Source organism: Rhinolophus ferrumequinum, unplaced genomic scaffold, assembly GCF_004115265.2.
Source record: "Rhinolophus ferrumequinum isolate MPI-CBG mRhiFer1 unplaced genomic scaffold, mRhiFer1_v1.p scaffold_109_arrow_ctg1, whole genome shotgun sequence".
In the NCBI taxonomy this organism is placed as follows: Eukaryota; Metazoa; Chordata; class Mammalia; order Chiroptera; family Rhinolophidae; genus Rhinolophus; species Rhinolophus ferrumequinum.
The window spans coordinates 1577913-1601674 of record NW_022680364.1 but is presented as its reverse complement, the minus strand read 5'-3'; the positions used below and the strand labels follow the sequence as shown (position 1 = coordinate 1601674).

The 23762-nt window shown below is 47.6% G+C and overlaps 1 protein-coding gene across 1 annotated transcript in view; it reads left to right on the top strand.

Moving 5' to 3' along the window:
• The window catches only part of ADARB2 (adenosine deaminase RNA specific B2 (inactive)), a 395148-nt gene that overhangs the window by 27850 nt on the left and 343536 nt on the right, over positions 1–23762 (top strand). The window lies entirely within an intron of this gene.

Here is a 23762-nt window from a genome sequence, read left to right as displayed (position 1 = left end):
GGACTGGCAGTGCACATCTAGTCTTCCTCTCCTGCAGAGCATCCCCTCATGGCCTCAGATGAGGTAGATATGAAGCGAAAGCAAAAAAAGAGTCTAGTGGGGAGGTCGCAGCCCCCCGGGTGCATGAGTGTTGACCTGCGAAGCTGGATCGGAGTCTGGAGACCTCGAGAGGGAAGCTGCGAGCAAGGTCTCCTATGAGCAAGGACGTGTCTTTGAAAACAGGTTTTGTTTTGTTTTTTTCTCATAATTTGTCTTATGTCTATCTTTCATTTACTTTTTCTAACTTTTTATTATTATTATTGGTTTCAGGTATACAAAACAATGTAATAGTTAGACATTTATCATTGAAGCTGAACAATAATGAATGTCAACTGCAATTATATATATATACGTATATATATATAAACAGTTTTGGTTTTGATGGAAATAATTTTGGTATCAATTCAGCGAAATAAGAGAAATCCTAAAGTTTTAACAACTGAGTAGTTCATTTTGAACTGGGTGTGTGGAGAGAGGGCTTACACAGTATGATGTCAGGGAGAAAACGTTTGCCCCCAGTGGGGACTCGGTCACCAGCCATTTTAAAGTGTCATCTTTCTGGCTAGCACTTCACTGTGCGTTTATTTAATGGAGGCAGATTTGTGACTTCAGATGCATGAAGAACGAAATCTGAGGAACCAGATTCTACAAGTCATCGCACAATGCCATGCAGAGACACAGCCTCACGCTTATTGAAAAGCCGGACCTTTTTTCTAGGAAATGAAACTATTTGGAGGACCCAAAAGGACCGGAAAAAAAGCTAGTGGAACACCACATGGGAGGGAGGAAGGACTGCAGAACAAAGCTTATTATCTAAATATAAAAGTACCTGGGTTGCCTTCTCTCCGCTTGCAGAATGAAGACAAGCCCGTGAGAGATGCAGGCAAGGAAGGTAAGACTTTGGAGTGTGGACATTCACCTCTTTTGTTCCTATGTCATCTTTCCCTACCCCCCAGGCCCCTCTGTACCCATTTCTCACCCCTGTTGGTCATACATGGAATCAGGCTGCTTCTGCCTGGGAAGTAAGATGATGTCAGAGCTGTACCCTGGATGTGAATCAGTGGTTCTGCTCAGATGAAAAGGCAGGTGGAGAAAACACCAGCATTTTAGCAGACACAGTAAATAATGCAGCTAAAAAGGTACAGCAGACAACCTAGCTGATTGTATCATTTCTCTTCTTTTATCTAATAAAAGTAGGTCAATGTTTTATGCTGCTTGTATTGGTATCATCCATTTTAGCTGTACTAATAAAAGCTAATGGCTGGTTAAGCATTAATGTGGACCCAACCTTAGATAAAGAGTAAAAAGTGAGATAAAATGGTAAATATACACTTAAAAATCAGACACTAAACCACTGAAATGCTCCTATAAAGTGTTTTGTAACTTTGCGGCCAATACCATCTAGGGAAGAAATGTTTAAAAGAAAGAAAATCAAAAGCAAAAGCAAAATTTGGTCTCACAATTGAAAGAATTTCCAAACAAATTCTTGTTAAGACCTCCAGTTTTCTCTCAGAGTCAGTGCCTGCGGGGCCAGACATCAGGGCTCGTTACCAGTGGGAACCTGTGAGCGGAAGTCCTGGAGGGCATGGCACCTTTCTTTCTAGTAAGAAAGTCTCTGGGTTGTGACATAGGTAAAACCAACTGATGGAGAATGTTGAAAAGAAAAATAGGCCACTTCAGCCACCCTCCTCATTGGCCAGACACTGCATTTTGGGGCACAATTATATGTCTGAAGACTTCGTTTAATAAACGTATTCTCTACGATTGTCCCTTTAAACAGTCTTTCTGCCTTTGCTGACGTGTCACGCAGCCCATTGCCTACACAGCCCACCCTGTCAGCCCCTCCCCTGTCCCCGTGGCTGGTGCCCCTGGTTCCCAGGCTTTACAGAGTGCGGGAGCCAAGTGGCCTGACCAGCTTCCAGTCCCTGCCCACAGCTCTTCACCTCGCCCATCCCACCAGCCAGTCTTCCAAACACGTCACAGAACCAGCACAGGATGGCCATGGGTGAACACGGAACGCAAGCCCCACCCTCCAAAACACAGTCACCCTCTGGACCAAAAAGCTTTGAAATCACTATTTCATTAAATCGAGACAACTGTCACGTCAAAGCTGTTCTAATGTTATAGAAGTTGAAAAAAATGAAATTTAATTAAACAATGGAGAAACCAATCTAATTCTGTCTCTCAATTTTCAATGAAATTATGGGATTTCAAGTCCAATTTCTTCACACCAATTGAGGCAAATCAAAAGGATTTCCATCAGCCCTTTGCCAGTGGATCTCTGCTTGTGGACCAGGCACCTCTGGGAACCAGGGCATGGTGGCTGCACACACCCTCACTGCCTCCCTCTGTCTACTTCCCACTCACACAGTGACCTGGGGAGGGAAAGTCAGCCATATTTGGACACGAGTAGGGTGGAGCATGTGACACGACTCACAGAGTGATTGGCCAGCTTCCCAAGTGCGTGAGAACTGGGCCCCACCCAGCACGTGGGACTGTCCTTGCCCACCACAGGACCCCGCCCTTCTCAGAGCTCTCATACTCACTTGATGCTAGGACGTGCCCTCACACCCCAGACATCCTGCACCCCTGAGCCCATGCTCCTCACCCTCCCGGTCGCTCTGACTTGGGCGAGGATCCCATTGGTTTTTCCCCAGGAAGGCACACTGGTTAGGACTGTGGACCCCAGGATCACACAGGCATGGACTGGGCCTCAGCTCCTTGACCCAGTAGCCGTTTGACCTTGTCAGCCTCTGTTTTCAGCTGGTGAATGGAGCTAATGAAATTATACAGTGCACAAAGGTGCATCTGCCGTGCTTATTTCAAATTATGTGAAAGGAGAACAGTTTCTTCATCTGGATCACTGTGATCACTTCCTGCATGAAACTCCCACTCAGGACTTTCCCAGCACAGCCTATCCTCTGAGCTGGTCATGAACTTAGCTGACCACGCTGCTCTTGATGAAAAAGCATCAAGACTTCCCCTTGCCAACTGAATATAACTCCAAACCCTTGGCGTTGAGCTCAGACGCTACACAGTCTGACAGCCATCCTTGCAGCCTTGTCACCTGTCACCCTCGCCATGTCACACAGCCACATACCCCTCACCCCTCCGCCATCACACTCAGGCTTTTGGTGCCTCTGTGCCCTACATATTTGTCAAATCAGTAGTCATGGTGTCCCCACTAGGGGTCCAGGGTTAGTGGATGCATCTGAATAAAACAGAAAACAACCCAGTCCTGACCCCCAGGTAGTTTTCATTCTGTTCCTTCTTTTGGAACATTCTCTGTTCTGCCACTTCCCTCACCTGACCATCCTCTTGGGGTTTAATCTAATTACTGGTTCTTGGTTAAAATATTCTGTTGACTCTCCAATGCTCACAGTCAACTAGAACACTTGCTTTATGCAATTTACCACCTGTGTTCTAATCGTTCCTCAGTGTCTGGTCCTCCCCACCGGGCTGGGAGTTCCTTCTGCAGCTGTGTCCTTTCCTCATGGGGTCCCCAGCACCCAGCACAGTACCTGACATGGAGGACCCAACTGTCTCTATTGTGCTTCTTTGTTTGCAAGCAACAGAAGTCAAATATAAGTAACTTTACAGATAAATGTTTTCAGATTTTGGGGACAGATACCCAAGAGAACACATTTATCAGTAAAGATATATGTCCTCCGATGTTCATTGCAACTTTATTAATGATGGCCAAGACATGGAAAAAACTAAAGTGTCCCTCCATAGATAATTGGATAAAAAAGATGTGGTATATACACACAATGGAATACTATTCTGCTATAAGAAAAGATGAAACACTGCCATTTGCGACAACATGGATGGACCTTGAGATTATAATGCTAAGCGAAATAAGTTAGACAGAAAAAGTGAAGAACCATATGATTTCACTTATATGTGGTATATAAAACTAAAAACAACAAAGAAACAAGACAAACAAATGAAGAAACAGAAACTCATAGACACAGACAATAGTTTAGTGGTTACCGGAGGGTAAGGGGGGTGGGGAGTGGGAGATGAGGGTAAGGGGGATCAAATATATGGTGATGGAAGGAGAACTGACTCCGGGCGGTGAACACACAATGGGATTTATAGATGATGTAACACAGAATTGTACACCTGATATCTATGTAATTTTACTAACAATTGTCACCCCAATAAATTAAAAAAAAAAATTTAAGTGACTTAAGTGAGCAATGCATTGGAAGTGCGCTGGTGGGTGATGAGATCACCCCCAGAGGTGAACAGAGCACAAAGGTAATAACAGGACCTGGGGCAGCCTTTGGGAACCTCCAGGGGCTGTGGGTTTGGGTGTTTCCACCGAGGGCTCCAGATTCTTTTGATCTTTTGGAGAAAGGGTCAGATTCGTTTGCTGACACGAAGCATAGGAGCTTGCCAAAGCATGAATGGGGTTGCGTCAGAAAGGAGGGTGCCCAGCAGGCACGAGGTAGGTGCTCCCTCCAGCATCCATTGGATTTTACCGCATTGCCTGTTTACTGTGAAGCAGTAATGTCCCACAAGAAAACATGTATTGTACTTAGTACCCCAAATGTTATGCTCAGAATAAGAGTCAGAATTACAGCATTAGTGATTAGGTGGCTGTCTCTTTTACCTGATAATAGTTGCTGAAGTTTCCCGACGCAAATGTCCGAAGATACAGGACAGTGTTAGAAGAAAATTCACCTCTGCTGTCCTCCTGCCATGGGAAGATAAGAGCAGCTAGTATTTTATGGCAGATCCTTCCAGTCTTTTTTTCAAAGCGGATAACTTTGTAGCAAGGGGCTTGAACCCTGCATCCTATTTGATCTGATTTCCAAAATTAACCATATGTCCATTGTCACATATCAGGAAATATTCTTCTAGAGGAGGGATAGTCAGCATGACATCCCGTCTGAAACCTGTGTAGGAACCAGCCAGAGGTAGGCTGGCTTGAGCGTTTCCCCAAGGGCAGGGTGTAAGGAAGCTGGCAGGGCCAGGGTGGAACATCTTACAGGGCTTCAGCAGCAGAAGTCACGGTGCTCTGAGAGTTTGGGAACAGAGGAGTTGCCCTTGTGGATTAGCAGCCATCATTTGGCCAATCCAGATTTTAATCAAGAGGGTAGAGAGATGCAGGGTGACTGCTGCCGAGGAAAAGCCTCAGTCGCTCAGGTCCCACCGACACCTATGCCACAGTTGCCACAAGAGAGGACAGAGTTGGGGTCCCTGGGCCCCCCTCCCCATTTGTTGCGCCTGCAGCCTTCCTGTAAAGAGCCAGAAAATCTGCTCTGAAATGCCATGGCCACGTCACCCCATCCAGGGAACATGATACGTTTATCCAATGCTGCCCATAATTTAGTTCAAATGCTGCTTTTACAAAGTGGGCGCCACCGTTAACTACTTTTGCACTTAAGTCTTTGTGTATGAAAGTCTTGCTGCTTTTCCAGCTCTCAGTGGCAGGTTGTTTTTTCTACCAGTCGTTAGACTCTCAATCCTGGTTACATAGAGGGGCAGCGACACTTATTCTCAGTCACAGTTGGTGAGGGTTGTTCATCCATAGGCGACATCTGAGCTGCTGTTGCCCTTGCATCTCTTTCTCTTTGTCTTTCACCTCCACCATCTTTTTCCATTTCCACCCCAACCCACCCCCCGAGTTGTACACACACCGGTTACACAATAGAATGTATTAGAAAGTAACTGATTTCCATTGAATGGAAGTTTTTTGGGTTTGATGACATCGCTTGTTTAAAATTACTGTAGTGTCATCCTTGACCAAATGTGCGCGGGGGCGGGGGATGATTGCCCCTTAGCCAGTTTTAACCTCACTGTCTGATTACAGGTAAATCTGTTTTCCAATCCTCTGCTCCATTTGAACTGCACTTCCATAGGGCATATAGTTGTGCCTCTTTCCAGCATTAGAAATTGCTCTAAAACCCAGCTCCTGCATCTGCACCCTCCTCCCAGCAGGACCTCTGACGAGCGCCGTGCTGGGGCGTCAGGGAGGACATGTCTGACTGGGCCACCGTGGGGAGCTGCCGTTGTTACTGTGACAAAGTGGGACGTAGGAGCAGGAAGTGTGTGTCCCTCTGTCCTCCCAGCTCACTACACCTGAGGGCAGACAGGCACCTCAAGCCTGACTTTGTGGAGGGAGCTGGTGAGGGTGCGAGAGGGTGGCCTGAGCCTCCAAGTGCCACCCTCCCCGCCCAGGCAGCCAGCCACGCCCACGTCCCCCCACCGTGGGCCTTAGGTGTGGGGAGGATAAGCAGTTCAGGCTGTTGATGAGAGGGAGAAAGGAGCAACAGATACACTTTTAAAAATAAAAGGATTCTGGACTCACACAGTCACCGCACAGCCATCACCATCTAACACACGTGTAGACAGCGCTCAGCCAACACCTGGTGAACAGGTGAGTGAATGCAGCAGGACGGTGAGCACCCTGAGGCCCATCAGGGAGAGAGAAGGAGGTGCCAGGACTGGGCTCACCTGGCACTCACTCTGCCCTCCTTGGGGTCCTGCTCACTCAGGAGGAAGCTGAGGCTCGGGAGGCCCACCTGCCCCGGGGTGCCCGTCTTATAGACCCTGCCCTGTCAGGAGAGTGGGTTACCGCCCACCATGCTCTGCTAGCATCTCTGTCGGGGAGCTGACGTTTCCCACGTCCCAACCATGTCTGAGCTGGTCTCCTGAACACATCTCCAGCTCAGAATCCCAGAGGGGCACCAGCTGCCATGCGACCCACATGGCCCCTCAGCCCTCCTTCCCTGACAGCAGAGTGCTGGGATGCCCTCCAGGTGCAACAGTGAGGTCCTTGTGACCTGAAGGGACACACTCCTATGCTTTCTGCACGTCTGCCGCCCCCGATCCAGAGTGAAACCTTCACCCAAGACGTTTACCGTAAGCCACTGACCCTCCCCTTCACCCTTCACTTGCCTCTGCAGCTCCATTCCGCCCACGGCCCGGGTCTGCTGTCAAAAGCTGGGCTACACGTGGGCATGCACTTAGCCTGTGTCTGGTTGCCCAACGCGGACCTTACTTCCAGGTCCCTCTAATTCAAAATATGTTCAGTGCAAACATTGGTTGAGATTTTATACACTGACCAAGAATGAGATGAGCCTGTGTGCCAAACAGCAGCCCCAGTAAAGGTCACCACTGCATTTGTCCACTGTTCTTTGCACGCACAGGAGTTCCCGGGCAGGAGGTGCTTAGCCTTGTGGGCAGCTATGTGCAATGAAAGACTCCAAAAGAGTTAAAACTCAGCATCCAGGAGGCAAAATCGGCATATCTGTCATTTATCCTCCATTGACCCTGCAAAGGAATAACTGCATATTCCACCTGACAGTTTGCAAGATAGTGAATTAGTTACATACCATATTCCCTAATTAGCATATGGAACGGTTTGCTATTCACAGTAAGCATGGATTTCAAAAGCTTTGAATTTCACACCAAGAAGTGAACCTTAATCAGTATTTCCTTGTAGATTATACACGTAAAGAAAGTGTACAGAATATGTTAGAGAAATCCTCACTCTTTGGAATTAAAGCCGAACAAAAATATAAGTGTTCTAAAAATAAATAAATATGGGGAATTTCTATGCCACATACCCTCACAAGATATTCGTTAAATTAAAATAGTAAAGGCTCAGAGAAGTCCTTCAGTAAAGAAAGGCTTAAGCCCTCCCAGGGCTCTTTGGCTGAAGACTAGTTTCTCTGTGTGGCACAGCCGCCGTATGAGTTCCTGTCCCAGGACACACACTTTGGGAACTGCGTGGACTGATATTACCACGTTACCAACGTGCTTGTCGGAGAGCCACAGCTGCAATCAACTCTTCAAAAATAAGTTTGGAAGCAAAGAGATACTATACAATGCCCAAATTCATTCTTCGAAGGGAATTTTGAGGGAAAAAAAAGTATTATTCTTAATATTTTATCAATAAAACTAAAAATGTTGACGTGACTTTTCTTTTAATGTAAGCTTTTGCCTGTTTTTCTTCTGCAGGGATGGTCTTGGGTCAGTACTGAAGGAGGCTATCAAATGAGCATGCTGACTGTGATAAGCTTATTCCATTGTACAAAAGTCAAGCATGTCAGAGAATGAATGAATTTCAGTTATAATTTATAAGGACTTTGTCACCTGTGATTCTGCCATTATGTTTTCATTTGAAAACAATAACTGCAGGTTGCTTTAAGATGAAGTAATCCCAAATGGTATCCAGTAAGAGGAATGTCTTAGTTTATTTGGTTACGTCAGGTCATTACGTTGAGTCATATTTTTATCCCGTTACTATACGGGAAAGATGCCAAACATGAGAGAAAAGAAAAGAAGAGGAATCTGTGGGGTGGTTGTGGCTCTTTGTGGGTCCTCTGCCCCACTTTGCAACGTCACCGTAGCCAGGCAGGTGTACCCTGGAGACGATACACAACAACCCTGACAAGCCACTTATCTCTGCAGACCTCGGTCCTTCATCTGGAAAATGAAGAGCTGAGCATGGATGGTTTCCAAGGCTGCTCGCAGGTTGGCAATCGAGGCGCGTATCCTCCCCGTGCTCCCCACAGCCTTCAGCAGTAGACAATCCATTTGCTCCCTAATTAGAGATAAAAGGCTTAGCGAAGCCCTCAGAGGTGGTGAGGCTCAGTCATGTGTCAGCGGTGACGTCCAGTCCCGCTCTGGTGATCAGGGCCCCTTCCCAAGACAAAAGGCTATGGGGCTCCCGGTGGGCAGGGGTATAGGAGGAAGGCAAACATGTAGACAGAGGAGGAAAATGTGCAGAAAACCAGCTATGTGAGCTCGAGAACATTGTGGGTGCACGAATCTGTGAGCATGAATTAAAACACTGTCTTCAGCTAGGTGAGGTGGGCCAATTGGAATCCAGATTCGAAATGCTTGATTCTGTTCCTGCTGTGCCTGGCCCTGCTTCTCCCGGTAGTCCATTTCACTGTGATCCATTTCATTTGTTTCCAGTTTTAAGGAGAAATGTCTGTAGCCCTCCAGCAGCAAGCAATGGAAGCACATCCTTTCGACAGCGCTCGGTGGAAAGTCAGTTAGTGGCAGATCGCCTGAGAGGTTGATTTTGCCCAGGCCTTCCCCCTTCAATAACTCGTTATGTTGAATAACGAGGCAGATGTGCTCGGTAACGATCAATGTTTTCATCACGATGTGGACCCAGAGGACACGGGCACAGAATGGGGATTGGAGGTGGACAGGACAAACATCTGTCCCGAGGCCCGGCTCCAATCTGCATTTAGGGACGATCTTTTGGGGGAGGATTATGAAGGAGCAAGCATGGGGACAACGGCTGTGTGTGTGTCTCTGGGGACGAGAGGGGTGGGACTGTGAGATGTTTGGGAGCAGGGCAGCTTGGACAGGGCGTGAGAAGGGAGTGGTGGCAGTCCGTGTAAGGACCAGCAGGAGACCAGAGCACAGGCCCCTCTTGTCCCTCCCTCTCCCTTCCACTTTCCTCTCCATGTTTTTTACTAGCCCCCAGGAACCCCTTGCATAGCAGAAGGACTGGCAAACTAGTCACCATCTCTGGCACTCTGGTACCTACGATGTGTCACTCCCCCGTCAGCAGCCATATCCAGACCTTTAGACTCTTACCACCAAGGACACTTTGCATCAGCCATGACCCCATCACATGACGGTTGTGTTTAGTATCCTGAAGCAGATATGTTGTGAGGTGCTAACATCTAAAACAGCTTGTTGGCATTTAATTACGTACCACAGGCTTTCTGCTGCTGTGTCTTTTGCAGGAAACTATCATTAGTTAAACTTCAGCACTGCACACGTTTCTGCAAGCTGGGGAACATAAGCTGCACCAGAGCCTGTGGCAGAGGCTGTGAATTCTCAATGGAAATTAATCTCTCCTTTTATTTGGCTTTTTTGTAGTGCCTTTTGCCCAAGAATAACTAATGTGTGTCAGTGTGCGGTGTTCTGTTTTCCTCCTACACCCACCAGCAGTTTGGTATCAGTTTTAGGTAGGCAGGCTTTGCAAAGGAAGTTTGTTTCCTTAATAGTGACATTTCCAGTTGCATTTTTTAGAAGAACCCTTCAGATCTGTAGGAAAAGAGGCATCTACCTAAATGTGGTGAATATCACTCTGTGCTCAACTTAACTCCCTCAGAGTCCGAAATCCACTTAACCTGTGACTCAGTTTGTCCATCCATGTTAACATGTGTTACACGCGGACACACGTGTGCAGCAACGAGGCTTGAATGAGAATGTTGATCGTGAGAGCATTTCTTGTGAGAGCAAAAACCTGCCTGGATGCCAGTCAAGAGGGGGCTGTTGAATGAAGTGTGGTGCACCCATCCCAGAATGAATACCTACCTACGTTAAACAGTGGGGCAGCTGCGCCGGTGCTGATGCGGCGTTGTCTCAGACTCCTGCTTGAGTGCACTGTAGAGATGCCTCTTTATTGTATGTTGTCAAGTCTGTGTCGTAAAGGACTTCAGGGAGCGGACACAAGACTGCCAATATTGCTCTGGGGTGAGAAGTACTGAGGATGTAAGCGACTTACTTTTTAATATATTTTTAATACACTTTGATTCTTTTAAAATATGTTTCAATTTGCAACCATTTCATTTATTGACTTTAAAACATTAGTAACAGGTGTGGAAATGATAGGAAGACTCATAAAAATAGTGTGTGATGTCAGAAAGGGCTTGGAGCCAGCACTAGCATCCATGCTAATTCGCATCTCAATGTCCCTCTCCAGTTGAACCAGGAAATTAGAAGTTACCTTCTATTTCCAAGCCCATTCGTTTAATGAGTAATCACCCTGTTTTCTACTCTTTCTTTTTGGCCGGAGGAGCAGTCTGAGGGGGCAGGTCTGGTGGAGCAGGGTGAGGAGAGGAAGGAGGGAGGGCTGTGTGAACCCTGATGAGATGCATTGCTTTCGCTCCAGCTGCTCTTTTTCAAGCTCCCAAATACGAGGGGGACGTATGAAGCAGATCCCTTAGGAAAGACCCAGGCCTGCCCCAGAGCTGGGCACCCCAGTGTCATCTAGAGGAAGGCTCAGGACTGCTTGTGGTCCCGCTGCCCCTCCCGGTCTGACAAGCTCACCACCAGCTCCTTCTGGACAAGGCACGGGAAGGGCGGAGGGAGGTGCGCAGGGCCACCACAACAGCCCTGCTGAGCCACTAACGCTTTGTCCTCTCTGGAGTTTGCCCAGGGACAGCCCAGAACAGCCCTGCTGGGGAAGGTCCAGCCAGGCTGGGGTTTTGTGGTGGTGGGACTCAATGACATTGTCTATTAAAAATAATTTTGCTTTTGAGACATTCTTCTACCACAGATTTGAAGAAAATCATGATATTATAAGCAAAGTACCATCTGCTCAAAGCCTTTTTAAAAAGTAGGCTGTGAATCTAAACAGCATGTATGACATGCAAACATTTAAACCATTCTATCTGGAACTTTATACGCATGAGTAACTTTAATATTTTCTTATTCAAAGGTCATTAATCTGGAAAACAGTGGAGCAAATGGATGGTCCGGGTGGGGTGACTCTCCTGTCACCAAGTATCTACAGGCTCTGGCACCTGCAGGTTCCCCATCACAACCCTGACCGTCAGGGGCCACTCACCACTACCCAGAGTCTAGCCACGGCCCCCAAGCAGGGAGCAGGACACCCTTGCCACAGAGATGTTCTTTCACCAAGAGAATGATATAATTATTTAAATAATTTGATGCACGTTGTATTTGTTATCATAATTTTATTTCTTGAAGCAAGTGAATATTTTGCTGTCATATAAGCTCAATCAAGGAGGAAGATAGTTTCATAGCACCAGATTTTCAATCTGAGCATCTGAGCAACTGTTTTTTTTATTTTATTTATTTATTTATTTATTTATTCATTCATTCATTCATTCATTCATTCATTCAGTCAGTCAGTCAGTCATTTATTCATTTATTATTCTATTATTTTATTTTTATTGTATTTTATTATTTATTTATCATTCTATCATTTTAAATTATTTTTTAGCAGTTTCACTATTCTGTGAGCTTTGGGGTGCACCGGTGGATTTGTTGGCTCGTTTAGCCCCCACTGCGAGAGGACATGGAGTCCCACAGACAGCTGTGATAAGAGCATGCAAATAACGAGCATGGTTTCATATAAGTCAGCATTTCAGGAAAGTCCTTCACTCAGATGTGAGAGGAGAAGCGGCCTCTGGAGCCCAGGCGGTAGGAGACAGCATGGCGCCAAAACGAGCTCTCTGGGGTGAGGCAGGAGACGGGCGTTGGGTGTAGGCGCTCTGTGCAAATGAGAAGTAGGCAGTGGGCTGCAGATACACGTAAAGAGTAGTAATAATAACCACTTCTTTTTGGACCTGGATCCTGATGAAGTAGCTGGCAATCTCAAATGTCAAATGCAATAGCTTTATGGTTTTGAAGGATCTTATGGGTAAGAATGAGCGACAGGAAACATGTATCAATGTTAATATTATATCCATAATAGTATTCTTTTAAATTTATTTACTTTTTGATTTCTTTTTCAATTACAGTAGACATACAACACTGTATTAGTTTCAGGTGTGCAGCGTAGTGGTTGGACATTTCCATATAATACCTCATGCCGTGATGCCCCCGGTCAGTCTCAGACCGCCTGGCACCACACGTAGCTGTTACAATGTTATTGGCTGTCACAACAGTATTCTTACTCATCATAATTGACGTTAGAGCACTGTGACTGTGCCCTCTACATAGAAGGGTCTGAGAGAACATTCGACCTCCAAGGCCACCCGTTACTGGTCCTGTCCCCCGCTCACCCACCTGAGGGACGCTGTGCTATTCCTGGGAGATGGATGGAGGCCCTCAGCACCCTGTGGCTTTTGTTTCTTGTCACCTCGACACCATTAGACAGACCACTGTCTAGCTTCATGCACATTAACTGTGTGTCAGTCCCCTGGCTGGAAGGCTCGCAGCCACTGCACCCCTCCAACCAGGATCACTGCAGCCCATTTGGTTCTGATCCCCAGCACGTGATCTGCCCTTTGTCCAACTCAATTGATTCACTCCCACCAGTCTGTAACCATGCCATTCATTTCACTTAACTACCAGCACGGCCCTCAGGAACGTCCCCGTCACGGCATCTCCCACACTTGCAGATCGAGGACCCATCCATCAGCTCCAGCCTTCAAATTAAAGCGTCGGTCCTGACTAACTAGCTTTCCTTGGTTTCTGCTTTTGTTTTTGTAGAGGCCATTTTCAGGGGCAGTGAGAAGTCTGACAGCCCTCAGATACTGAGGTTGTTTCACTTAGAAGTGTTTGATGAGAAAGAAAAGGCTTCAAAGAGCAGCCGTGAGTGGGTTTGGGAGGCTGTCAGACCCAGGCAGAGGCCGCCCGCACACAAGCCCATCACTGCAGGGTCCAAGCCTGGCCCCACGTGCCCCCGCAGCCTCCAAACACTTGCGTATTTTACGTAATGACCCCTCAGGACTGGTTCACACCACAGAAGTCTGTGCAGGGTTCTTCGGATGTTTCCTGAAGACGTGCTGGCACTTAGAGTTTAAAACACGCCCGTCTTGCTCCCAAGTGACTTCACTTTCCCCTGGTCAATTTCCATCACACACAGAGGTGGAAAGATTAGTCCACATTTGAAAACAGAAAGCAAACACATACCAAACACAAAAGACTTTTAGTTATTTATTGGGTTCAGCTTATGAAGAAATGAGGATTTATGGAAGGTTGTTCCAGAGAAAACTCTAAATTTCCTCAAGAATTAGGCATTTGAAGATAAATACACTATTTTATTCCAGGATCTCCTCAGCATGTGGTTTTCAGTCCATCTCCCAGGGTTCCTGAAAGCACATCCCTTCCTGCCCGTGAGGCTGGATGTCGTTCCTGTCTCTCACTGCCCCCTCCCTCGTCCCCACAACGCCCACCCGCAGTCGGCACAGAGGAGGGAACTGTCCTAGAACTGACTGCTCTCCTGGCTTCTGGGTCAGCTCTGATGCTGTCATAAAGAGTCTCCATCCTAACTTCTCTGCTTAGAAAACCTTTTGCAGAAATCAGCTTTTACTCTCTGCCAAAACCTGACCTGTCCATACAAGGCTTAATGGTGAAACACAAACCAGCCGGTTGGGGTTTATAAAATAATCAAGGGCGTTGGACACAGGAGTCATTGAAAAGCGGCAAAAAGCTATTCCCGTTTGGACAGCTGTATATAAACCTTCAATTAAGGGACAAGTGGAAGGGGAGATCTAGAACTTTCTGCAGTCCATTTCTGAAGCTCTCATGCTTCTGCCTGGTGATGTCTGAAACAAAACCATGAGGAAAGTGTCTCACAATCATCATTATACTCCACTCACTCTTTCCATTGAGAGACAGAGATACATACATATACGTGTGTGTACACACACACACACACACACACACACACACACACACACGGTCATGCACTGAATAAGGATGTTTTGGTCAACAGCAGACTGCACATACAAAGGTGGTGCACCATAGCCTCGCTGTGCCACCCAGGTGTGTATAAGTGCCTCTGTGATGTTCACGCAATGACGAACTCGCCTACGGACACACTGCTCAGAACACGTCCCTATAGTTAAGTGACAAGACTGTTCACATATGGACATACATATATTAATATTTCTTCAGCACAAAATTCTATTTAATGTTATGCCAAACGCTTTGCACCTACAGCTTTTCTGAGTTCCGACAAATATTTTTAGGGTTTCTTAGAGGTTCTGGAAGTTTTTACAAAAACCTTTTAGTAGCTGAGAAAGATGTCTTCAGTTTTTCACTGTTTTCCCAAAACAGTTCTCTCAGAAGCCTGTTTTTCTGTATTTATACAGATTTGATACTCAGGATCTTAGAATGCCACAGAAGGAGCTGACCTCTGTGCTTGGAGAGTCATTTAGAAGCTTACATCTTACGTTTAAATGTGTTATATTATGCTCTTTAGAGTCTTAAAATGTGCTTGTTCCCCTCACAGAGGGGCCTACCTAGAGCTCCTCCATCTGACCACAACACACACACCCACACGGAGTTCTGCGAGTCTGACACGGGGACAGGTGTGCTCACACCGACCGAGCTCACTCTTCACATGATCATGGTGGAACAGCCCAGTTCAGAGCAGAGCCTTCTTGCGTTGAGAAGCACCATCTGCAGAATGCATCAGTGACCTGCCCTGCCTGGGGACATATCCCCGCCATGTTCTGACATTACTGTGTGTCTTACCTGTGTGTTTCTCGGCTCATCCAAACCAAGCTATCACGTCCCGGCTGCAATTCCTTTGGCAATGGTCATGATGTCTTTTTCTCTCCTCTTCTATTTTAAAATAGGATCATTGCGTAGACTTAAGCCAGTAAACTGTGTTCCTCTGATCTGTGTTGGCTCCTCGTGAGCAAGTTGGTGCAGCTAGTATGAAAACACCGATTCCTTCCCCCCAGGATCTATCCTGAACCGGAGGACACAGGTGAATCTGACAATAAGTCAACTCCACTTCCTGCGTGTGTGGAGCCAACGGCAAGGAATACGACCCCTGCATGGGGAGCTTCTTCATGTCCCATAATAGGAAGTGATTTCCAGCCACACCCTACGGGAGATGCCCGCTCTGAACCTAGAAACAAATTAGAAATCATTCATGGAGGTCAAGTATGGTTTCCTTCTGTTTGTACCCAGCTTCCCCTTTCTAGAAGTTCAATCCAAAAGCGCTGTCAGCCTGGTCAATTTGGATCCCATACAAGAAATAATTTTTTTGTTCTCAGAATAAGTTTAATTTAGAACCAAGAGTCAAACTGGAAAAGTGCCTTGTATTTGGGGTCAGACGTTCTGGGAAGGAATTCTAGTGCTACCTTTTGCTAGTTATGTGACCTTGAACAATCATACCCCACTGTTCTCATCTGTGAACCAGGGATGATATATAGCCCATAAGAAAATGAAAACGTACAAGAATATGTAGACGGCGTTAATCATCTGTTTCCAATAAACCTATAATTAACTGCGACATTCGATAACAGCATGCTTCTTAAGCCTAATTCCGTAGTCCTTTCTTTGTCTGAAACAGTTGGTCTGCATTTCAAAGAGCTGTATCCCTTGCTGGTCGCATACCTTTCAGCAGCCTCTTCCTTCCGCAGTCTTTGTCACGGTGATTGAAAAGAGAACTCTTACCCATGATCTGAAAATATTGTTCTGTTTTAGTAAACACATGCAATTAAAGTTTCTGAGATCACGTCTCATGCCATCAGCCGCCAGGGAGATACACTTGGGGGACGGTTAGGAGATTGCAGCCGTGCATCCCCTCCTGCTTGCAGTGGATGCTATCAACGTCGCAAGGCACATTTGGAACTCTAAGATTGAAATGATCTTGAGCCAGAGACCATGCTGGAATTCGGAAAGTACGCCTGACCTCGCCTAACTCGGGGCGAAATAGGAGAGACGACAAAGTCAGCGAAAGCAGGGCAATTCCCTGACGCTGAATGGTGCTTTTCAGGTTTGGGTTTGGGGTCACTTTTGTTTGTGTGTGTGATTGATTGGTTTTTAAAACATACCTTCTGTGGCTACTTTTCTCTTCAAAATACAACTTGCTTGCCAGGCTGCTTCCTTCATTTGTTTCTCCTTTGGCAAATTACCTGGTTGTGACCAAGTGGCTCCCTAGAAACACAAGAGGAACCAGACCCCTCAGCATAACCTGACTGGCCCTCGTCTGGTGCTTCAGCCTGTACAACACAGGCACCTCCGAGCTTTGGACGGAAGTGTCCGTGCATCTCTGAGGCCCCATGCTCTTTTGAAAAGTGACTGGATTTTATCATGGTAAGACTGCTCAACATGGGATGTACCCTCTTGAACAAGTTTGCATGTGCACCATACAGTGATGCTGACAGAGTCACAGTGTGACACAGGAGGTCTCTAGCTCGTCCATCTTGAGTGACTGAAACTGCCTGTTGGTTAGAGACCCTGCTCATCTCCTTCCGTGCTTCTCCGTCTGCATGAAGACCCCGTCCAGCTAACTGACTCCAACTCTTCCTCCATGAGTGAGGCAAAGGGCAGCAGGGGAGAAGGCGCTTTGAAATCTATTTTAACTGTCACAGTATGACTGCACCAGGCTGCTCCACATGGAGATACCTGTCTGTTAAACCAAGAAGTACCAAGTCCTGGCTGAGAGCACCAATGCCAGGAAGCTTCATCTTGCCACCACCTCCTATCCCAGCACAATCCATCCTGGGGCTGTCCTGCTCAGTCACACCAAACCCGCTTTGCTGCTTGATGTAGCCACACAGCCTTGAATCCCGGGTCCCGTGTGCTGCCCCTTGACTCGGAATTCCATGGACGGAAGGGCTGTTTGCAGGGACACCCAAGCCCCACAGGCAGAATGATTTGCACTACACATGAAGTAAACGTGACCAGGCACCATTACGAGGCTGGCGGGCAGCTTTGTGAGATTACGGAAGCCCGATATGAAGCCACGGGGTCACTGGGGACCGTCACCTCACCAGTGAGCTACAGGATAGTGGAGCTCTCAGACACCCCTGAGCAGTCCAGTCCCATCACCTCATTTCACAGGTGTGGATATGATGACCCTCAGGCCAACTTGCCCAAAGACACAGATGATGTATTGCAGGACGAGAACTGGTGTCCTACTTCCTGGGTTAGGGCTCTTTCGTTGTTTTCTTAACTATATCGCTGACTCTGTGTTCTGAACTTCCCTATAACAGAGAGAAATGAAATAGCCATAGCGATCATAACATGTCTCCAGGACTTTCCTTATGCAAGTTGGTGGGAAAGGGGCATGAAGGGGCATGGGGTCAGCTGAGGGGTGCTCTGAGGGAACAGACGGGCGGGAAGTTACCTTGTCCACACGACTTAGACATAAACATGCTTTCATTACTGCTACAAGGCAGACTGTTTCCCCTTGAGCAAACTCAATCGGTCATGTTGTTTCAGTCAGCATGATGAGAAGTCTGTGCTGTAACCGTGCGGTGGTCTCTACCATGCCACATTATTACTGCTCAGGCCCATCAAGACACCTGGCATTGTCACTTCTCTCAGGGCTAGTTTAAGTCATGCTTCCATCCGGGCCCTAACCCCTAGTGAGTAGCACTCAGCCATCACCGTTTGCCTGGGAATACTGTGTTCTTGGACAAAAAAAAAAAAAAAAAAAAATTATTACGTGATCAATGCAAGTGCAATCCTCAGTTATGGAGTTTATAGAAGAGTTTTCATTTATTTTTAATGTTTGCATCCCGAATTGCACCCCAGTGCCTGGCATAACCCAGAGACCCTAGCTGCATTGAGTTACTCTGGCAAGGGACTCGTGTGAGGCATTTCATCCCGGTGTGCTCACAATGCACTGGTAAAGCACCACCGTCCTGGCGCTTGGGGGAGCAGATATGTGGAGACTTTTGCCTAAGCCAGCAGTAAATCACGTCTCTCATTCTTCCGTGCCCTCAGTCAGTGCCTCTTAATAGGCAGACTTCGGTGTGTGACGCTGCTGGGAGAGTACGGCTGTCTCTAGCCACGCTTTGCTAGTGTGCACATGTGAACCGTACGGCCGGTGTAGGAGTGACCTTGCCGATTCCACCAGCTGGCCGGGCCAGCCCTGGTCAAGATGATCAGAGTCCTTACACAGGAAGCTGGGCTGAACCTTATGTGTGCACGGGATTTCGAAGGACAAAGACAGGTGTGGGAGCAGAAGGAGGAGAAAGCAGAGTCAGGAGAGAGTACGGAGCCATACGTCCCGGAAGGGACTGGGACACCTGATAGTTTGAATGGTGCATTGTACACAGGGAAAAAGATGCAGACAAATGAGTTTTCAGAAAGCAGAGAGAGTTGGACTGTGGGAGCCCAGCATAACCAGGTCAGCACTGGGACTGTATTTGGCAAGATTCCCAGTGCCACCCAGCTTCTTGAGGGCACCTGACTTTGGTTGGCCTAGGGGTGACAGGGAATTCCTACCTTCAAATGTTCTCAAGTGGAAGAGACATGAGGCTCTCAAAAGAAATGTCACGTAGAAAATAAGAGTGATGACATGTGACTAAAGAGAAACGCAATCGTCCAGATGCCCACGTATCATCCATGCCTGGAGTTTGCTTTAGTAATTCAGCGGTTTGAACAGTTACTCTCTAAATGATGAAAGGCTGGACCGGGACTGACATGCCAAATGTGAGTGAGCGAGGTCGTCTGTGGCTCTAAAATCTGGAATTCAAAGTGGCAGGGGCAGAGAGTGAGCCCAGTGTTGTAACTAGGGTTTCCAGGCAGGAATTCCCGCCCATTCTCAGGAATTTTTTTCACTTTCCCCTTCCCGAATCCTGAGATATAAACTGTTTTCTGTTCTCCACAATGAATCATTTCCACAAAGTGACAGCCAATACTACCAACCACCTGGGTTCAAGGAGCCAATTTTCCCGATTTCCTGACCAACTTTTCTTGAGATTCGGGAATGGGAAAGTGAAAAAAATTCTTGAGAACGGGCGGGAATTCGTGCCTGAAAACCCTACTTGTAATAGAAACTCCCCTCAGTGGCCACAATGGCGCATTCGCGTAAAAACACCTCAATTACCTGGGTCTCACAGTGAGATTTTTAAGAGTCCAGGAGCCGCCCTGAGTGATACCCCATCACTTTGGCTGTGACCAGCCTTTTGGGCAGGACAGGTTTCCAGCCAAAATAATAGTCCCAAATCCATCTCTCATTGGTAATTCCATTTCTACAAAAGTCTAATGGGCTCTGCTCAGAAAGTCTGTCCATGGGGCAGGCGAGGGCAGGCAAAATAGGGCGCTCAGATCATCTGTCATCCAAACCAGGGCACTCTTAAAAGTGGCAGAGGGTGCTATTAATAATGATACCAGGACAAGAGGCATAAACTGGACTGTCCCAGACAACATGGGAAGAAGGTCACCCTGCCTCCGAGGATAAACGACAGGGAGTGCTCCTGTCTACCCTTCATCTTTCCGTGGCCCAAGTCCTCTTTGCAAAGAAGAAACAGCAAGTGTCCCATTTTGTTGTTGAAATCAACCTCTCCGGGAATGTAGCACAGGATGTGCGCTCCTCATTGTCACAACTGCCCCAGATCGTGACTGAGAGGAGCTGACAGGAAGATGACCTGACAGTTTAACTGTGTCCGAGTTCAGTGGTGTGTAGAAGCTGGGGACATGGAAAACCCTGGTCCCTTGCTCATTGATGCCACTGATGGGACCCCCCAGCTCCAAAGGGCCCGGTCTGGGGGCAGTTCTGGAGTCACTGTCTGAGAAGAACAGGAGGCAGAGAGGAGCTCTGGAGCGCCACGGCTGTAAGACAAGGTGGGAGCAAGCGTGACGAGAGGAGGCTCACGGGGTGACAAGGGCGCAGCCTTCAAGTGTTGGAGCAGGTATAACGCGGGAGGGACGACAGCCCAGTCACTGCTGGCACCCACGCTGCCCCCTGAGAACTTTACCTACCAATGAGGGTGACACTTAAAAACAATTGAGGTGTGGAGCTATCTGGCTGCCGGTACCATGGAAGAGGTTCCAGTGGGAAGGCCGCCCCACAGGTCTGCTTGGAGCTCTGAATTTGCAGGAGGCTGCAGAGAAAGAGAGGCGAACCCCAAAAGGGGGGACTCAGTGGGAGAAAGGGAGGCTCCAGTCACCCCTGACATCACGTGACTCTCCAGGCACCTTGCCACGCACAGGGATGTGCTGTCACAGCCTGGCCTTAGATGGATTGGGAGTGAGACACAGAGTGACTGCTGCCCCACCACTGACCCTCAAGGTGGCACCTCCCATGTCACCCATGGCCCTTGTGGGCTTGCAGTCACAGGAGTGACCTTGAGAGCCCCTGGGCCTGTGGGGGCATCACATTGTCCAGCTTGCACCCCATGTTACCCGACTGTCCTAGGCAGAGACGTTTACGGGGGAGCTGGAGGAAATGTTTTAACCACATGGTAGTTACCTGCTCTCTGTGAAAGAGTATTGTTTGCTGGAAGCAAAAATATACATGAAAATAAGTGCATGTGAGTGGGTTCGAGAGGGCCAGACTCCTGGGGCCGGCGGCCATGCCTCTGGGGGGTGTGGGGCCAAGAAGCCACGGGGCGGCTGCGAGGGACAAGCTGTGGGCCACTCTGCTGTGACGGTGACCACACTACACAGTGTATGGTTCTAGCGGAGAGTTTTTCAAGGCAGAAAATGAATCCAACAGTCAGTAGACAGCAACCTTCGTAAGGCGGGGAGTCAAGATGCATTGAATAGGCAAGGAGGAGACCTGTCTAGGGAGGTGGGGTTGTCCTCACCTTCTGACCCACACAGTTCCTGTCCGTCACCTGTCACCTCAGTTTTCCCCAGGGTGTGGCTGACAACCCCACACACCTGTCACCGAAGCAGTGCCAGCCCAGCTTCGCTCACTCTAGCACGTTCTACTATTCAGAAAAATGGCCAGGCCTCATTGGAGCAAACCCGTTGCACCCATTCTAATATTTTAATACTAAAAATATCATGTTGTGTAAGTATAGAATGTTCACATCTGCAACTTTAGTTTAGATTTTTTTAAAAAAAACCCCGGAATGTTTCTAAGACCTTCTGTTCTGTTCAATTGAAGTAAAAAAAAAAAAAAAAAAAAAAAAAAAGGAGGAAAAAACCCACAGGCCATTTAACAGGTAATATGGTCATCTGTAGTTCTGAGGTACATTATTAAAACAAATGGACTATTTTTCTTTAAAAGTGGTGTTGGAGTGTGCTGCACACATCTCACCATAAAATTTTCATGAGCTTTTAAAGAAAACACCAGAGTCTATAAAAGTCAGCGGGTCGTGCGCTGGGGCTTCCCCAAGGCAGCTCGGAAGTGGTGGCTGCAGCAGCTCCGAGGATTAGGGACCTCTGTCTGTCAGCACAGAGGGGGCTGGGGCCCTGAAGGGACCACGGTCTCCTGTGGCAGGGCAGTTTCAGTGACTCGCTAATAATTCTGCAGTGGCATATGTACTCAGTTCATTGGGCGTGGCACCTTTCCTCCACCTCTGAACGGCATGTGTGTCCTACCGTGCCTGCGGGACCGTGACCCCGAGGCATCTGCACGCCTGCCGGTAACTCAGGACTGGAAAGTGCACCGAGAGGGAACAGCGGCACCTTACTCCCCTGACTCCCGCCTTCATCGCCGGGGGTGCGGCACTGGGCTCCCGAGAATGGGCATTTTGTTCCCAGTCTAGGAGGATTCGGAACCAGGCGGGTCCAGACAGAGGTCAGAAGCCCCTGTCCTTCACAGCTGCCACTCACAGTAGGCGGAGTCAGGCTTCTGCTGCCTCCTCCGGGAGGGCGGGGCCACCAATGTCCTTCCCATTTCATGAGCACTTTCTAAGTGCAAGCTGTTGTGTTAGACACAGTTCATAGCGACCTTTGGAGACTGTTTCACTAGTATTATTTCAGTTGTTGATGAGGATATGGGCCCAGCGAGTGTTAGTGGCCAGCACAAGGTTTCACAGGTCTCAAGACTCCGAGTAAGAATCATCGCATGTCCCTGAGTCCAAACCCAAGGAAGTCCCTTTGCTCCCGAGTCATCATACCGACAGCAGAGACACTTTTTGATCTTCAACACTTCAACAGCCCCAGCTGGTTGTGTAAGCACTGGACGCCCAAGGGTGCATTTTTCCTCCTTTGTGAGCTTGCAGTTGATCAGTGAGTAGAATTGGCTGGGGTGACTGGTCTCATGGACATGTATCATGGAATGACCCACAGACTGGAAATCAAAACCAAAACACACTCTTCAACCTTTCCAGCTGACACATGGGCCAAGGGCTTTGCACAAATAGCTAGAGGCCTTGGCCCAACAATTTTTGTGCAGTTTATCAAACTGCAAATGTCACAGTTGTGTATTAGGTTATATGAACTTCTGGCTCTGACTTTTTTACTACAAGCCATCTCAATATTAGTCAAACCCATGTTATGACAAGTGCCACCTACTGAAAAGCAGAGCGGCTGCCACTAAAACCTTTCAAAACACCAACCCAGGAAATCCACCACGCTAGTGCAATAGGGCAAATGCATGAAACCAGTTCAGTGAAATTCAGCTTAAAAGTCCCCCTCAAAGGAGAAAGTTAGGGCTCATACATCTGAAGCTGCTGGGGCCACCACACTCACCAGTTTCTAGCATGGGGATCTTTCAAAGAATTATTTGTTCTGAAGTGCGGAAAAATAATGTTGTGAAAAGCACACACATGACAGCAGGATTCTGGGCAACCTGCCAAGGGGTGGCTCCTGACTGCCTTCCCTCCCAGCTCTCATCCAACTTCACTCGACTGCAGTGGCTAAAAATCTCCTACAGATCAGGATTCAGACTGTTCACATGTTGTTTCCTGAACTTGTCACATTTAACATGTACTCCTGTTTACTATCCTAAGCGATTTACAAATACTTATGTAATCCACACAAAAACCCTAAAAAGCAATACTCCTGTAGTATTACTTTCCACATAGTAATACTCAAAGTATTACTGAGTAATAGAAATACCCTGAGTAATAGAAAGCTCAGGGAACTTAGGACACATCCTGAGATCACGTCCCACATGGCTGAGCCAGGACACACTGCACCAGGGGCTGGGTCCTGCCCTGCGTAGTTAGTGCTGCACACGTGGTGGCAGGGACCAGAGAAATGGAGGCCTTCACGTACCTGCTCGTCATCTTACGGCATCAGCTCACGGTCTGTAGTGTGTGCCCGCTCTCCTCGTGCTGAATCTTTATTAGTACAACCAACACCTCAGATGCAGCCTGTGAACAAGTCATGTGGCTTCATCTTTCACCCCTACTAAGAGGCACAGAAATTATTTTCAAACTGTCATTTCT